The sequence below is a fragment of the Podarcis tiliguerta genome (assembly GCF_965153285.1).
Source record: "Podarcis tiliguerta genome assembly, chromosome: 4".
Classification (NCBI taxonomy): Eukaryota; Metazoa; Chordata; class Lepidosauria; order Squamata; family Lacertidae; genus Podarcis; species Podarcis tiliguerta.
The window spans coordinates 50,014,554-50,032,173 of record NC_139537.1 but is presented as its reverse complement, the minus strand read 5'-3'; the positions used below and the strand labels follow the sequence as shown (position 1 = coordinate 50,032,173).

General features: G+C 42.2%; 1 long non-coding RNA gene across 1 annotated transcript in view; it reads right to left on the bottom strand.

Annotated features, from left to right (window-relative positions):
- The window catches only part of LOC310676634, a 44,541-nt gene that overhangs the window by 12,461 nt on the left and 14,460 nt on the right, over positions 1–17,620 (bottom strand). Inside the window, exon 3 of the long non-coding RNA XR_014510654.1 lies at positions 6,204–6,434. This is a non-coding gene — a long non-coding RNA (uncharacterized lncRNA). The remainder of the gene's footprint in view (positions 1–6,203; positions 6,435–17,620) is intronic.

Here is a 17,620-nt window from a genome sequence, read left to right as displayed (position 1 = left end):
GGAAATTCTCACAGCTGATGGCAAGGCATGTGGTAGGTGACCTGGCGGTTTCCCAATCTAATCGGTCTCAATATAAAAGATAATGTGTCTCCATAACGCTTAAAACACACACCCTAAAACTATAATGATTGATACTCCTGTCTAATGAAAGTTGCCTAATGTGAATCTATTTCTAACAGGTTTTGAATTACTTGTCATTAACTGGACTATTACTGGAACACAGTAACATATTTTATAGGTTAGGTATCCTTCTTGATTGAATTCAGTATCTACAATGACTTCTGTTAAAACTGCATGCTATAATCTGGCCAAGGCTTTCAAACCTACTGTGTGAAAGGCTAATAGGCATATAATCCTCCTCTCTCTCTCTCTCTCTTTTGGATAAATATTCAGTCACTATTAAATATAATTAGATGCATGATCAGTAGACAGATCTGTTCTTTACTTATTATGATTAGTGTTCATAGTGTACTTACTGCAAAATGCAGCACAGGCATAACCCATGAAAATTGCAACCAGAATTCCTTTTAGCACCCCACTCCCCCCCCCCCAAATCACTGCTGTATAAAGTGGCAGGATGGAAGCACTTTTTCGGAAGCAGATGTGCTTGAAAGAAAGAGATGTCTTCAACTTCCATCACAGATTCTGTCCATGAAGGGAAGGACTAGAATGCCATAGGATGGGCTCCAAACAAAGGAAAGGCATCGCCAAAAAGAAAAGGACACAGGTTTGAATGAAATTTGCATATCCTATTTTTAAAAATACACGTATGCACATTTAGAAGTCATCATTATTGTTTAAATCAGGAATTGCAAACGGGATCCCCCACTCCTGCCTGCCAGTATCTTTGCTCTCTTCCTTTGCAGGTGTGGTTTGGCTTCAAGCTGCACTTGCGGAGGAAAAATGGTCCTTTGCAGGAGCCGCTTACATCCAAACTGTGCATGGCTTGGATTGAAGCACATCTGCAAAGGAAAATCCACGACGCAACTGGGGCACTGCATTTAGCCTGGCTTTTGGAAGAGATGGGTTCCACTCAGGAGCTCACATTGGAAGTGCTCAAGTGCAGGTGACCGTAGTGAGCTTGCATTTGGTGCTGAATTTAAATTTTAAATAGAAATACATCTTGGCATTGTGGGGAAGTCTGTGGCCACTGACCAGGTGTCCTGTGTGCCTGCTCAGTCTGCTGTCCAGGGGCTGGTGGTGGATGGGCAACATTAAGGCTTCCGTTGTCCCTTCCTAAAGTTATTTATCTCGAAATGAGAGACAGACAGGGCACTCTGCTCCTCTGTCAACCCATCAGACAGAAGATTGCTCTATGTACCGTTGGACACTAAAGCCACCATAGACGGCCACTTGACATAGACTGTAATTGTTATTTGCCAAGAATCAAAATAAACATGGTTTATCGTACGGACATTTGGTGACTTGGTACTGTGATTATTCACAACAATCCTTTGGATAAGACCCTTCCATACAAGTTACAGCATTGTATTTTGCTCAGTATTAATTTCGTTGTTGCCCTAGGATTTCTATCCAGATGGATTGCAACAAGGAGAGGAGTACTTCATTAAAAAGATACTTCCCTTGAGGGGAAAAACACACACCCCAAAAATCCAAACATAACAGGACTGGACCAGTAATTGGGAAGAGGAGCTGGCTGGAACAGCTGTTCCTTGGACATCTCAGGAAAAAACAATTAGTGTGCATGTGCCTTCATTTTGCAATTAAGTTTCACTGGACTGAAAGCTGGACTGAAAGCTTTGTTAGGCATTAAGCATGACAGAAGCATCACATTTCACGAGCAGAACTACCACAGTCCCTCAATGGGAAAGGGTGACATTTGCTCAGATTTTCACCTTTAAATGTCCAAGGGAAAGGGCATTCAGCTGGACATATGCCCACATCAATCCAGCGTATATAAACAGAGTACCGTATACATCCAGGCACATATGATTTCTGGTAGTTTTTCTGCTGGGATTGATAAATGAATTGTATCCTTGGGCATAGTCTTCTTTTTTAGAACATAGATGAATACATCCATGTCTCAAGATGAACACAATTGCCACATGGAATGGCAGAGACATACCGTATCTGCCTCCAAACAAAAGTCTTGGGCCCACCTTCCAGAGTTTTTGACAGGTTCTCCACTGCTTTGAAGCTATACTCATTCATGAAAAAGGCATTGAGAGTAAACTACAAGGAAAAATCCATACCTGCTGCCTTGTGGGACATTTTTGGGGAGAGGAAAAGGTTAAGGGGTAACCCTACACAAATCCAGAATGGACTCCCTAAGATGGTTGGGCCTTGTACGCCTCCTTCTGGCAACTCCTGCAGACAAGCTGGTGCCAAATGTATTGCTCTGCTTTCCTTTGGATCACATCAGTGAGGCCGAGAGTGGGGTCTTTTCATCTGGGAAGCCCAGGACTACCATACACACTGCCTAGACCAATGCAGCAAAAACAATGTGGGAGCCAGATGTGATTCTCCAGCGCTTTGACTTCACCCCGGAGGCGCACTCCATTGTCTATCAAGTCAGATGGATACCAGCAACCTTTGTTGGAGAATGGACATTGGTAGCTATTCCCATGCAATGTCTAAGATCCAAATTGCATCAATCTTTAGAGACATGGGCACCTTGCCCATATCTTAAAAAGAATTCTCTTAGAGCCCATCTTTGGATATGTTGCATCAATATGTTGATTAAATTGAGAAGGCATAAATAAATAAATACTTTAAGAAATAAGAAGCAAGTTACACAACAGATGGCCCCAAAGAGCTATGTTGAGTTTGAGGATTAACCAGGCCATAACAAAAGATATCATTGCAAATTGTTAGTGTTGATGTGTTACTTATTATTGCTGAACAGTGTTCCATTTAGCTACCAAATGCCAAATGCCTAAATATGTAGAAAACCAAGTTGTCCTCTCCCAGCTGCTCCCATTTCAAGCTGCCAGCTGCATTGTCTCATCTTTTAAGGACTGCCAGGAGGTATTAATGGGCCCCATTATGCCTATCATATTGTCAGTGAGTTTAGATGAAGTCTTATTGTGGTATTAATCTGATCATTTGCTATTAATCAGTTTTGCATTGTTGCTGTTCTGACCTTAAAGCCCTAACGAGCCTAAAAAATGAAGGCAGAGCGTATCACTAGATTTATAATGAAATGTAGAGTTCGAGAAAAATGTGGAATTACTAGTAACGTGCAAAATAACCATAGTGCCAACTTCATGTAAAAGACAGCTTGCAATTCTCTTTACAACTTTTGACACTCGGTCTAAACTGAAAACTTTTGCACTTCCCTCTCTGTACTTAAAATGTATTTTTGGCAACCACAATAAAATAATAGTAATCTCCCTTGCTCCAGTTAAAATGGAAATGATTCAAAATGTGCCACAAGGCCACATCCCCACCTTACAGTTGAAGTATATTGCTTCCCTCAATGAACTGTAGTTTACCCCTCACAGATCTACAGTTCCCAGCACCCTTGACAAGTACCAGTAGTTTGTACCCTGAATTCTTTGTGGGAAGCCGTGGTCTTTAATTGTAGGATATGGATATTATCATTCTTCCCTGCCTCCACCCCCCAAAAATTGTCTGAAGGGGTAGTAAAATTACAGTGAAATTCTAAGGAGGGGCTGGGGAGAAAAAGTGGCTCTACCACCACAGCCATAGTTTTTTTAGCTCTCACCACCAGCCATGTCAGAAGCACACAAACATGTGTGTGGTGGTGGGAGTGTTAGTTTTCACTATTCCAAATCCTGGTTGGCATGGCTGACAGGCACAAGCACAAAGCCCCCTTGGGGCTTTGGATCCAGTGGATCCAAAGCTTCTGCCACTCCGCTCCCAAATGGTCCATTTCAGAGCTCACCGATTCTTACCACCAGCAGTATGTCACTCCAATGGCAAAGGCCACTGGAGAGACCTCTCGACACAATCCCAGAATACCACACCATCTATCAACATGGGTGTCATGAACTGGCAGAACAATGGCAAGGAGGAAGAGGATCCTGGTGAGGGATGTAGCCAGGACTGGGACACACTGGAGCAAACTGGAGATGGGGAAGGAGGTTGGTGTAAGAAGGTTAGTGTAAGAAGTATTCACGGGGTGATAGATGATGATGAGGGGATGGGCACCAGTGCACAGGAACCAGAGCAGCAGGACCCATCACCAGAGCCAGAGGGGCCCCTGTCTCCACAAACAAAGCGGGTTCCGAGACGTAGGGAGAAGTGGGTGGGGCAATCCAGGAGACTGAGACAAGCAAGGGCTTACAGCCCAGCTCCCTAGCTGGTCAAGTATGACTTACTAGCTCTGGGAGGAGGTGTGTGATTCCTCAGAGTAGACTTAGAACAGGTGAAGGTCACATGCCTCGTCAAGCCCAGATGCTGCAATCAGTTTACAAGGTAAGAAGGGCTGCAGAGCTGAGGTGCCATGTCTGCTCAACTGCCCATGTTGATGGACCTCAGTTTGGATGCTGCAAGATCTCTGTGGGACTGTGGACATGTGAATTGACCCTGGACTAAGGACTTGACCTACTGACTTGCTGCCAGGTAGGCCAGGGGTTCAGAGCAATGGATGTTTGCAGGATTGCACCATGGCAAAAAAAATACTTTTTAAAAAGGTATATTTTACCAAGAAAGGTCCATCTGTACCTGAAAGCTTTCAGGTGCCACTGAGTTTTGTAATTTTAAAGATATCTGGCAACATCCAACTAAGAATAGGCACGTTTACTTCCCTCGATTTCAGTGTGAGAGAAAAGCATGTGTTAAACTTTCTCTCACTGAAGTCCATGACCCTGAAACATGCTTACTTTTGACGAGACCATACCCATTTTGTTGTTTCCTTAAGAACACACACAGAGACACTCACAACTCATACAAAAGATCACCAAACAACAAACACCAATCCTCAGAAAGTTAGCAGATTCATAACAATATATACATAGCACTTGCAAAGTTAAAAGAAACCAGCTTTGCCAACTTCCCCAATGTGCATTATTTTTTGCCATCCTTCATTAACGCAGGCATAATTTATTCACAAAACCCATGATTTTAATAACCATTATTTTATTACTGGCATTTACTTTGTTCTCTTTTTTCCCAAATTAACCCATCTGGTTTCTAATCAAAATATGTTTTTATGAGGTGGGTTTTAAAATGTTATTGTTGATTTTCTTGTTTAATAATCATTCTGTAATTGGATGTTAGCCGAATATAGACAGCTATGTATGTATAAAGATTAAGGATACATTCTGTGGATAAGCAGGGGCTGTGGACTCCCTCTACCACTCCCCCTACCCCAATTTTGGATCAGAGCACTCTCTTAAAATTCAGTGGGAGGTAAACAAAAGAGATTTCAGAACTCAGATAGCCCTATCCCTCAGATACCCTCCCCCTCTCCTCCTAACACCACACCAAATCCAACTTGTTAGATGCAGCGTTGCCAATTTCTAGCTTTAAAAGTCTTTCCATTTAGACCTGGTTTCAGTGTTGTTTTTCACCACTGGGAAGAATGCCATGTTCTGCAGTTGTCTTCTGCATCAACTGCACAATGTAAACTACCAAAAACCAACCAACCAACCAACCAACCAACCAACCACCCTCTCTTGGAAGTGTCACATGGAGGCAGTGAAAGTCAAAGCACAGAAAAGCACTGGAGCATTGATGAAGTTCTATCACAGTAAGGGAGAGCAGCTGATTGAATCCACTGTAAAGATATTTGGTAGTGAGGAGCTTACCCAAATCTTTATGGCCTTGAAATCTGGGGCTCTGATTTGAATAGTTTTGGAAACACTGCAAAACATTCATTTTTTTGGGGGGGGAGCTATACTCTCTACCATCAGGAATATGAGCAGGTCTTCTTTGTACAGAATTTAGGTGGCCAGTCATTAAGGCAAGAGCAAACTGCGCTCAGTTAAAGTATTTTAACTGTGCTGTGCTATATGGAATTAAGTGATAACCAACTCTGGAAAACAGCTTGTCAAGATGGTTCAGACTATTATTACTTTCCAGAACTGAGCTGTGCTTTGATCTTGAATAAGTATCAGCTAAGGAATTGGCTCTCCTGGATAGAATCCAGAAGGGATCTGCGACTAATTCTGATCACCCAAATTTCCCCTTGGAATCCACTCTTGAGAACAGAGCATCTTAGCACTAGTTATCTGACTCTACTCTCACCAGTTTCCTTAAGAAATGCCTTTACTGACCTGCATTTCCAAGTGATGCTCACTGCAGTCTTGGATGGCTGCTACAAGGTCCAGTACGCAGATAGGCTTTGTATTTGTGGTCAGCCTCAGGTGGAAGATCTGAGACCCAAGAGATCACTTTCTGAAACCTTTGTTCACACACACAAGCAGATACAACCTGGCAAAAATGTTTCAGTTTCTTTTGAGTGACAATAATAGCTTTGTAACACTGAGTGGCCCTCTATGCACTGGCTGAAAGAAAGAAAAACAGAAGGAATTAGAGAAATCACAATAAATTGTTGTGATGATTCGGAGGTTTAATTTGAAACCAAGATGGATTTGAGCTTGTTGGTGCCTCTGGTAACCTGCCTCTTACATCATGGATGGTGGTTCATATTATGGATGTATGATTTGTATTGTTTATTGGCACTGTTGTGTGGGTTTGTCGTGGCCTTTGGCTAAAACAATGAACTTATGTTGATTTGATTGATCTGCCAGAAGCACAAGGAGCTACTGAAAACGAATAAATCACATTCTAGAACTTCATAAACAAGGTTGCCCAAATAAGGATTGCAAAGAAAAACTATGGCAGCAGCCCATAAAATGCTGGTTGTTTGGGGGTTGTTGTTTTTAAGCAGAAAGGGATACCAGGAAAGGCTTGATTTGGATAAACTTTTCTGTGTCTACTTTTGCTGTTTTACGTCTGCAGTGCTTTCCACACTGGAGGCCAAGATTTCATTGTAAGAGCTAAGATAGAGTTCTCAGAACAATAATGGTATATCGACTGAGGGTATGGGTTGTATTTCACTGCTTGTGGTGCAGCTGTTCTTCTCTCCAGGCTTCTACAGAAGGGAGGCACCTGTATTTTTTCATCCAACAAATATGTATGGCCTACCAGATATCCGATAATTTATAGGCAGACATCTGCTGTTTCCCAGCTGTTGTCAGAAAAACTTCTAACGCTAACATTTTCTTGTCACTAACACAAAAATAACCATCGAGCTCATGTTTAAAATCAAGCTCATGTTTAAAATCAGAGGCAGAAATAAAAGTTGGGATATTTTTAGAGTGTTTGTCTTGCTCCTCCTTAGCCAACAACTGACTTCAGTTACATTTTGTTAAGTCTCTCTCATTTTTCTGTGGTTGACTTCACTTGGGGATCTCACAAGGATTTGGCATCTTCTAAATAGCCCTGCTAAATTATGAACATAGTGACAGCTTCATTTGTTGCATAAACAGAAGGCTTTTTGCTTTGATGGAACTGCTCTTTTCATGGTTCTTTTCTGTAGACCCAACATGTTGCTAGGAAGAGGTGCAGTATACTCCCGATAAAATAAGTCGGTCACCTGCTTCTGCTAAGGATGTGCCTTAAACTCCACATTTTCATTAGAACTGTAAACACATGCTCTCATGATATTCTCTCATGATCATTGGCTCCTGAGAAGTGGGAAGTTTATGGCAGTCTTTGCAAGGCCAGATTCTTAAGAATGAGACTTTTCTGTAGATGTAAAATGTCTGCAGTAATTCAGTCATTTTCAAATGTGCAGGTTGAGCAAATACTATGGAAGAAGCAGAAGCAAGCACACTGGCAGGCAGTGTTAGCCCCTAACAATGGGTCATTTGGGTTACGTTCATGCTCCTGCTAATTATGCACTCACTACATCAACAGAAGTATAGTGTCCAGATCAAGTAATAGTGCTACTCTATTCTGCCTTGGTCGGACCACACTTGGAATACTGTGTCCAATTCTGGGCACCGCAAGTTAAGAAGGATGCTGACAAGCTGGAGGAGCATGTCCGAACTATCACAAAGCTTCATGTGACTTCAGAATCTCAGTCTGGCTTCTCCAAGATATAACCAGATTATTATAGGAATGAATGAACAGTTTTAAAAATCAAAAACCCCTAGGGATGAAATACTTCCCTAAGCCTAATAACGTCAGGGGTCAACATATTCATGCCAAGGGGACATTTTCACATGTGTCAGAGTAAGCCTAAGGAATATTTTAAATGTTTGCTTTCAGAGTTGAAAAGTTTAATTGCAGCCCAAAGAATGACATGTGTTGAAAAGCCTGAATTAGAAGCTTTTGTATTCCAACTCCCCACCCCCCACCCGCTGCCTTAAGCTTTACTTGGGTAGCATTTCACATCCATTATGTTTTCCCTTTCATCATGTTTGGTGAATTAGATTTATGCTAGGCTATTTTGCAGTTAAATACACATTTTGTTTTTACAGTCTGCCAATTTGCAGGCATTAAATGTATGAATTAATAGTGCTTAAGATTAATGCAATAAAGTTTGTTTAGTTTAAAGAAGCGCTTTTGTTCCAAAGTACTATTAAATCTTTACATAAGACATTAAACCAAAGTGTCTTTGATTTGACTCTGGTAGGTGTCCAAATAACGTTTATAGAAAATGTGGCAGCTTTTCAATTGAGGAAAGGGATAAACCACCTTCTTTAGCATTTATTCCCTGGTCCTGACATTCAAGGGTGTAAGTACTGCTAAATACACAATGGTTATTCTGTGTGCCTTCTACATAGACACAGCAATGCTGTTTTCTCAGTTAGGGTTTGCAAACTGTACATGGAAGAATCTTGCTCAGTATACTGAAATCTCAGCCTTGTATACTGTAACAATCCACATTAAAAGAAGAAAATGTACCATAGTGAGTGAGAGACATAATTTTAAAAGATTTGCTTTCTGAAATCTCAGCCTTGAGACTTCACAGGTGCACTCACAAAAGGGACTTTATGCGATGATGATATTGTGTATGAATCCTTTTGTGTTTTTTTTTTTAATGAATGGATCAACTTCCAAACACATAAATTTAGTATTTCAGAATTTAGACACATTTATAAAGGTATGAGTTGTGTCTGCAACTGTTTAAAAAAACTAAACAAAACACTTCCACTGTTTTAAGGGCAGTTTAATTTTTCAGTATTGTTATGTCTGTACAAGTAAATAGAGCAGGGGTCTGCAACCCGCGGCTCCGGAGCCGCATGTAGCTCTTTTACACCTTTGCCGCGGCTCCAGGGCGGATACTAGCAAGGGGAGGAGGCGCATTGTGCGCCCCGACACTCCCCACTGTGGCGGGCACTGTACTGACTGTGACGTCGCATGGGGGTGGTGCGTGCGTTAGTCACGCACCGTCCTGACGTCACCTTCCCATCCGCCCGCCCGCCCGCCCGCTACATTGTAAGGGGCATGTATGCTGGTTACTGCATTGAAAGGGGGCATGTACGCTGGTCACTGTTTTGAAGGGGAGTGAAGAACACACACACACACACACACACACAAAAAGGTAACTTGTTAATTTAACGTTTATTTCTATGAGGAGGAGTAATTCTGAGGGGTCAAACAAAGAAATAATAAAAAAGTGACAAAAAAATTATTTTTATAATGACGAGTTTTGCAGCTCCCAGTTTTTTTTCCTTTGGAAACGGGTCCAAGTGGCTCTTTTTGTCTTAAAGGTTGCAGACCCCTGAAATAGAGCATACTTTCTACAAGTGTAGATACGTTTCCAACCCTAGGAACCCTCTTAAAGTGTGCATAGGGGCTATTCCGTGTGTGTGTGTGGCAGACTGATGATCCTGGCTGCCATCGCAAATCTCTCTTCTCTCAATCCTAGGCTGCTTCAACTTTGGGAAGTGAAGGTGTCACTCCCACAGCCCCACATGCTACCCATCTGCGCTTTGTCAGGCAGAACTCATATCCCAGGCTTCAGGGAAGAGACAAACAAGGTCCTGTTATCAGACTTCTCTTGTGTTTTTTTGGGGGGGGTGTTTGAATATGCACAGGGCTGTCTTTAGAATATGGACTACTGGGGTGCAAATATCCACCCAGTGCCCCCAAATTTAGTTTAGCCGCGCCCATAAAATTTTTAGGGGGCAGACTCAAAGTTGTTGAGCTTTTTTGGGAGGAAAGAAGCTGAAGTTGTTGACAATGCAGCAGAAATATTCGGGAATATTTGATGCTACGGAGTAACAGAGTGACGGAGGGGTCCATTGCTTTTTACTGCCACCAGTACATTTGGCGCCCCCCAGAATTCAGCACTCAGATGCACCACACCCCTTGCATCCCCGAGTAAAGACAGCCCCCTGAATAAGCAAATGCAGAATACTAAACCCCTGTTTTCTATGTGTTGGATATCCCTATCTTGGTGAGTGAATCAACAAGGCTTATGGCTGCAATCCTTTCTCGTATGCCTGGGAGTAAACCCTGATGACCTTAATGGGACCTGAGTAGACACTATAGAACTGTTCTGTAAATTTCTTTGTGCAGAGGGAGGATTCTTGTCCCATGCATAAGGGTAGGACATACAGAGCATTCTGGCAGGGGTCATTCACAGGCATTAAATGAGAGGTGGGGAACCTGTGGCCCTACAGATATTGTTGGTGTCTGCCTCCGCCCATCGGCATGGCAGCATGACCAATGGTCAAAGGCAATGCTCCAGCAACATTTGGAAGGCCAAAGAGTCCCTTTCCCTATGTTACATACACATCCTGCTCTTACTAGCTTTATCACCACCTAATTTCATATCACTGGCATACAGTCACATGGCGACTGGCCTTTGAGCAGCTTTTTAGAAAAATGAAAAATGAAATATAAACAGCACTGGAACTATGAAATCATTTGTGCATCTCCAATTAAAAGCATGTATGTCAAACAGACATTTCAAAGGCACTTCCTGCATCTTGTCTCTAAGGTCCAAATCACAGCAATTAGGCAATTATGTCAGTCCCTTGGGTAAGCTGGAAATGAAAAAGTTCATTCGTTCTCGGCTTGATTACATTTGTATCTATTTATTTTTTTAAGCCTGCCCATTTTCATTTCCTCAGCCATAAGTACACACAACTCATTTAATTTATATGCACAGAAAATCTCTCAGGGTACATTATAAAACCACACCATCCATCCGTATCTCACCAGAGCTAGAAGCCCTGAAGGCTGCTTATATATGTTACAATTTATGTAAAGTTTGAGTTTGCTTCAGTTCTTCAGAATTCCAGAGGAAACCTCGTTCTCGGGCAGAGCATCAGCTTTGCCTGCAGAAGGTCCCAGATTCAATTGGTGGCATTTCCGGATAGGACTGGGAGAGACCCAAAACCCTGCAGAGCTGCTATCACTCAGTGCAGACAATACTGATCTCAATGGACCCAATAGTCTGACTCAACAGAAGGCAGCTTCCTATCTTCCTATACTCTTGGTTTCCACAGAAGACTACATTGGCAATGAAGTCACATTACCTCCTGGAACCATAAGGTATATTGCTCCTTTCTATAAAAAGGAAGGGGTTAGAAAAGAGAAATGGATCCTACAGCAACTAGCTCAATATTTTGTCTTCTGAAATTAGCTATCCAGGGCTCCAGAACTCTCTCCCAGGAGAGGTACACATGAGTTACCTTTGTTGCTAAGTCTTTTAGTGGCAAATTAAAACTATTTTAAGAGAAGGGGAGAGAGGCAAGGGGATGGGGAAGAAGAGGCAGAGAAAAAGGAGGGGAGATGAAGAAAAAGAAACGCAGATGAAACACAGTTAAAGAATTAAAAGTGAGTCCCATATTCCAGGTTTGGGTAAAGGATGGATCCTAGATTGTAAAAAAGACTGCTGGATTGGGAAAAGGATTATGAAGCAAATACAAATCCAGCCTGGCAGATCACAATTTCTGTTTTTATGATCATCTGTTTGTATTACTAGGATTTTCATGTTATTAGAAACAATGTTTTATGGACCATCCCTGTTGTTGCTACTACTGCTGGAGATATTATTTACTGAAGATTTTTCATTGCAATGGAAATTGGCAAGAGCATCAGTTGTGTCATTCCAGCTCATTTCAATTAGGCTTGTGCTGGACAAGTCCCTGGTGAGTTGCACCCACCACTCTATTGCCACTTGAATCATCACTGCAGAAAAAGCCATTCTCAAACATTCCTCTCCAACTTGCGAAGCAGGTGTTCATGCTGCTGAAATTCCACACCACGACACTGTAAAACCTTTGCTGGGAACTGACATTTTATGACCAGGAAAATGGAACATACGAATTAGTGTAATTTAATATATTGTGTGCTGTTCTTTCTTGGGCATTGTATCTTTCAGTTCCAACTTTTAATTCACTTTTTCCGTTGTCACTGATAAATGATTTTGGTGAGGAAAGTTATTTATGTAGCTCTGTGCTTTTCTTACACCCGGATTCAAAATGCATTTAATCTCATCCAGCTCAAATTAGTTGGACTTGTGACAGGCAAGCTGATACTATGGTTTTGCTTAAGCAGTGGTGCAATCCTACATATGATCATTCATAGGAAAGTCTTGATGCAGCATATCCTGCTTATGATCCTATGTACTCATAGCAGAGAACAAAGCACAAGAGTATAAAGAAACCCAACATTGTGACATCAACAGGCGCTCCCTCAGTATCTCTCTATTACAGTAATCTAATCTACAGGGGTAGGGGACGTGGGTGGCGCTGTGGATTAAACCACAGAGCCTAGGGCTTGCCGATCGGAAGGTCAGCGGTTCGAATCCCCATGACTGGGTGAGCTCCTGTTGTTTGGTCTCAGCTCCTGCCCTCCTAGCAGTTCAAAAGCATGTCAAAGTGCAAGTAGATAAATAGGTACCGCTCTGGCGGGAAGGTAAACAGCGTTTCCGTGCACTGCTCTGGTTTCGCCAGAAGCAGCTTAGTCATGCTGGCCACATGATCCGGAAAAACTGTCTGCAGACAAATGCCGGCTCCCTTGGCCTATAGAGCGAGATGAGCACCGCAACCCCAGAGTCGTTTGCGACTGGACTTAACTGTCAGGGGTCCTTTACCTTTACCTTTTTAATCTACATGGGTGGATGTAGATGATGGACAAATGTAGTGAGGTCACTTATTTCAAAGAAGGAAGCAGTTCCTGCTCTAACCTAAATTGGGAGAAACATAGAAAGCTACTGTAAACTGAGTGGGTCCATCTAGGTCAGTATTGTCTCTACATAGACTGGTGGTGGCTTCCTCGGATTTCAGACAAGGATACCTTCCAGCCCTACCTGCAGTTGCTAAGTTCTAAGGAACTTTATGTACAACTAGGAAGGAGCTGAGCTTTCACTATTAACTTTTCATACTGGATAATTTTGGAACACTGGAGGCTAGAACCAACTCAGGAGGACCCAGCTGAGATCACATGCTTGGATAAGCAGGGGGTGACTTCAACAGAGGGTCTTTCTGTGCCTGTCTATAGTCTATTTCCTCCAGACAATTTGTGTGCTTTGATCATAGGAATATAGGAAGCTGCCTTATACCAAGTCAGACGATTTTGATGCTTCTGCACTGCACTTTATTAAGGAGTCATTTGATCCCTGGATGATGTTTTAAACTGAAATTGAATGACAGAGAAGACCGGGAAACACAAATTAACTTAATTTACTGAAAACAGGGCATCTGCACCCACCACCACTCTAAGTTCTAAGTAGCCCTAATTTTGTTGTTAGAGCTTCCACAATTCTCTTAAATAAGAATTGTGCAAAATTATATTATATTAATAAGCAAGTTGCAGTTTAATCCTGTAAACCAGCCGTCACCAACCTTCAGATGTTGTTGGACTACAACTCCCATCAGTGCTCTGCCAGCATGTGCTACCAGTAAGGAAATTAATCAAAGCTTCAGAGATCAATTTTTCAAATAGAATCTGGAACTGTGACTGACTTTATGAATATGATAAATGAGTTTGCAGTGTGAGTGCCTAAGTGTCCATTAGAAAACTCTTTGCACATCATATCATTGATGACATGGGAGAGATAACATAACAGACTGTGATGGTTAACTCTCACCATCAACTCTGCTAACAGACCAACTGCCTTGCCTGCCTCAACTGTAACCTAGCAGCAGCCATTCCATCAGGCTGCAGTAGAGGAAGAGAATGGAAGCAAGGCTGCTCTATCAGCTCTTTTAAGAGACCATCTGCCTTCAGCTCTATTTCTCCCACATCTGGCACGGAGCAATAACCATCCTGTCCAATATCCCAAACTTTTTCCATGCTACCAGTTGTTATCAAAACTGTAACTTTTAAGAACTGGTACCTGAGTTTGTTTTCCCCCTTCACCCTCCCCATCCCTTTTTCCTTTTGTGTTATGTCTTTCAGACTGTAAATCTAAATGCAGGGATTGTCTCATTTTAAAAATCGATTTGTAAGCCTTTCCAGCAGAAAAGCATAATAAAAATGCTTTAAACAAACAAACTTATTTCTTCTCATTTTTTGCGTGCTTAGCAAATGACGTTTCAGGCATGGCTGCCTCTCAATGCTTCTAATAGTACTCTGCCTGGGGGAAAAAACAAAGGGGACAATAACTCTTCAAGGATAGCACCTACTTTCCCATTGCCAGCTGTAGAGGCAATGAGGCAGAGAGATTCTTATTCAACCAATTTTTGCTGGTGTAAGACTATTCTTTTCACACACTGCATTTCAGTGGAAGGTGCAGATTCTAATAAGCTTTCATCTCAGTTTTATGTAAAAATGGCAAATATTTTATGTAGGAATTTTGGGTGTCCTCCCCCCACCATCAGCCTTTCCTCTTGTTTTTTTCATGATTTCTTGCTGAGCATATATCTTTGTGGTGCCCTGATGGAAATTTCCTTTACAGAGTTGCAGAACAAGGTGTCAAATCCTTTATAGAGATTTGCGGGTGACATCAAAAGGCTTCACTTCATTGCCGTGGCAGGCTCTACCCAAGTGTCACATCTGAATCTTAATATGAAATCCACATTGGCTTAATGCCAGCTAAGCAAAGAGCAAATCCTTTCTGCAAATGACATCCTTAGATGAGCATTTGAATTAGAGCGAGCAAAATGCCAGCTTAAATTGCAGGAGAAAATGGGAAAAATGCATGTATGACGTAATGTATTTGCTCTGTGGCCTCCCCACCCCCAGGAGAGAGTCTGCTAGCAGGAGAAAGCAGATTACTACAATTTCAATAGCCAGAGGAGTCCCAGAAAAGATTTATCTGGCTGGGGACTTCTTAGGGTAGCTGGGATGCTTGGAAGAACAGCACAGGCAGACTTTATTAAGGGCTTCATACAGGCATGTGCAACTTGTGTCCCATCAAACTTATTAGCTGTGCTTTGAGGGGGCAGCTGAGGCTTGGCAACCCCCCAATTTTGCAGTCTAAGTAGGCAGCAAAAACAAAGCATATGGAGTCATTGGCAAGCTGGGTGTCTGATGGGCTAGCTCACAAGTTGCACAAGCTTTTGACTACACAACTTTTGACTGCAGCCGCTCCAGCTTACCTGGTCTGTACCTTGATGTGTCAGCAGTGTGACCCAGAGAAATGTCTTTGAGAAAGATATTCACACACCCAGGTGTGCTCATATTACTGCATTCATGGTCTGCTTGTGGGTTTTTCAGTGACATCTAGTTGGCTGCTATGAGAACAGGATGTTGGAATAGATCCACCTTTGGCCTGATCTAGCAGAGCTCTTCTTGTGGGGAAATTGCAGTGAAACATAACTATGCAAGAGTGCTTGTTAATGCATGAAGGGGTTAAGACCACAGAGTTGTAATGCTAGACTCAGTTAGATCACACACCCTCACTTCTGATGAGGGAGGAAGTGAAGCTGCTTTTCTTTTGTTTCTTCATTCACTTCACACCATGTAATTGACCAGAAAGGACGTGCCTGAGTTCAGACTGCATACCTGAATATAACTTTCTGTATTTTGTAACCCAAGAGTATTCTGTGTTCTCCTTGCTGCTGCATGGAATAACACATGACTCAGACCTTTCAATTTTGTAAGTAAATCATTTTAAACTTAGCAAGGTGTGGTCTGCTCATTGCCAGAAGCATAGAGAAATGCGCAAGAGTTGCAAGCAAACTAAAAGGGATTTAACAAAAGGGATTTAACAACCTTTATTTCCATGCTGTACTGCTGCTTAACTCTAAGACTGGTTTAAACTTTGCTGGGGGCTGTCACCTGCCGGAGAGTGTGCAAAGTCCCACATTTTGAATCCAGCGTCCAGCTGATTTTTTTAAAAAAATTATCCACACATGTGTCATGAATCTTATTTTCATCCCACACTTCTTATATGGAAAAAGGCAACCCCTACAGGTCGCAGTATACCGTATTTGGAGCTTTAAAGCTTAGAACCTGAACACAGTATCGTACTCAGAAATAGACCACGATAAATTGCAGTTAAGACTGACAAATATATATTCCCTGTACCTGATCCTCGTCAATGTTCTAGCTGCTGTGTTTTGTACCAACTTTAATTCCTGAACAGAGGTGGCCCCACACAGAATGCATCATAGAGGGATTTTACCAGTACATGGATTACATTCCGAAAGCTAGTTTTCCAGTGATCACGAGAATATCTCCTGCCCTTAATTCCCTTTGATGAAACATTAACGGATCATCAGCAAGCCCTGAGCCTAATAAACTAACTAGCATTTCTAACACTACTCTGAGGAGTTATGAAGACAGGGGATCACCCTGGCCCAAAGCTTCGCGTATGGTGGATATCGGCAGAGATGTGCATCCAGCCCCTAAAAGAACCCCTCTCCCAAATGCACAGATGTATCTCAAGATTTGTAGTTCCTGTCTTTTGATTCCATACGTAATGTGTTCTTCATTATGGTGTTAGACGCTTTCCAAGTGGCAAGTAGACAAATAGTCTGCACACAATTGGCCTATGAAGTACTATTTCAAATTCTTTGACTGGTTCCATGGGACAGATCTCCCATGCTACAGAATCATAGGGTGAAGAAATGGAAATAGAAAGCAGAACCTATAGTCTGTTATTAGTTGCGGCCTAGAATAACTCTGGCTCTATTCTCCCCCACCCAAGCACCAGTCACAGAAATTATAAACATGAAGTACAGCTGCTGAAGAAGAAGAAGAAGGGGAAAGCTCACCCCACCCCACCCCAAGGGACTTCTAGTGTAGAATTGTTCAATGAGGGATGTCCCCAGTTTCCTGTCACGGTCATGACAAAAGGGGCTGTTTAAATCATTTCTGCTGCACAGTTTCCTTTGGAATCAGAGGGAAAGCTTCGGCTGGTGGTAAAGGATAGGAAGATTCAGGTCAACCTCTCCCATAACGGAACAGCTGCCAAGTCTACAGGGATATTGTGCTCTCCAGCCCTGGTTGCAGGCCTGTGTCTCTCCCTTTGATCTACCAGCAAGTAGTTCTGTGGGCCCCAGGAGGCCTCAGAGGTGCTGAAAGCTTTGATTTGAGAAGGGCCAGTCCCACCACAGGCTTGGATCTTCCAGCTGCTTCAAATCTCATCTGACTTGAAATTTAACAAACAAGTATCTTGAGCCAAATACAAACATTTGCAAAGCATTATTCTGTCTCGGCAGTTCAGGATGACAGTTTATTTTTAAGTTCATTTCAAAAGCTTTTTGTCTTTCAGCGTTTTTTGTTTTTTAAGAAATAGCTCAGTGGATAGTTTTTCTCCTTTGTGTAGTGGTGG